Genomic DNA, 1,262 nt, shown 5'->3' on the forward strand with positions numbered 1-1,262 from the left:
AAGAATTATAAACAAACAAAAAAATGGCTATAAATTGCATGGAGAAAAAAGCTCAATGTATAATAATTGAAATTTTAATGTCCGAGAATATCGGATGTCGGCAAGGATTGGGGGCAAATACAATTTCTTACTCTGTTCTCCTGGGAGTGTAAACCAGCACACTTGTTTTGAAGAGCAATTAGGCAATATCTACCAGGGTTAATAAGTATATACTTTACAAATTGGCAGTTCTCCTCTTCGACATATACCTAAAGAAATTCTCACTTATGTGTCAAATGTGAGCAAATGTTCATAGTAGTATTGGTTATCAATAGAAGAAATGAAAAAAAATAACCTAGAGTATAATTATACATTGGAATATTACATAGCAGTTAAATGAATGAACTCAATTTACATATATTCATGTGAATAAAACTCAGAAACATATGTTAAATATTTTTTTAAGTTGTGGAACAACCTATTGAGTACAATACCATTTATGTGTCATAAAGTACAGAAACACCCAAAATGATTCTGTGTATTATGCTCGTACATAAATACACACATTTGTAGTTAAAGCACAGACGCATTCCAGGGAAAACTACATCTCAGTCCTCCAGGACAGTAGCTACCTAAGGTGAGTGGAGGGGTGAGGGAATATATTGTAGAGAGGTAGGGGTGGGGGGAACTGTGTCTCTAAAGTTGTCTATAATCCAGTCTCAACCAGGATCTGTGAGGTTGGGCAGGAAGGAGCATTGATACAGCTGAGCCCTGTTTTGAATGAACCCCTGGTTGATTTGCCCAAATGCAGACGAGACTGGATGAGACAGTGCACTGCAGGGCACAGCCCTGGGAGTCAGATGCCGGCTTGGACATGCGAGAGGGGACTGTGTCACTTTAGGAAAGTTATTTAACCTCTGGTGCCTCAATTTATCCATCTGTACAATGAAACTAGTAAAAGTACCTAATTCAGAGGATTGCTATGTAGATTCAAGGAGAAAATAAATGTAAACTGCTTAAAACAAAGCCTGGCACATAATATGTGCTCTGGCACATAATATTAGCTATGGTTCCTCAGCCATGGGCCAGGCCAGGAGTTTCTTCCTGCCCACCTCCTTCCTGGGGGAGAGAGCTACAGCACCGTTTCTAAGAAAGAGCCCAGAGTGTAGGTGTGTTCCAAGGTGACCTTCCAGTAGAGGAAGCTCACAGTGCCACAGAGGCCTGATTTAGTGCCACCACCTTCAAGAAAGGCTGTTTGAGAAAAGGACATTCAAGGCAGCGAA

Source organism: Rhinolophus sinicus, chromosome 4 (genome assembly GCF_057876585.1).
Source record: "Rhinolophus sinicus isolate RSI-liver-muscle chromosome 4, RSI-T2T, whole genome shotgun sequence".
Taxonomy (NCBI): Eukaryota; Metazoa; Chordata; class Mammalia; order Chiroptera; family Rhinolophidae; genus Rhinolophus; species Rhinolophus sinicus.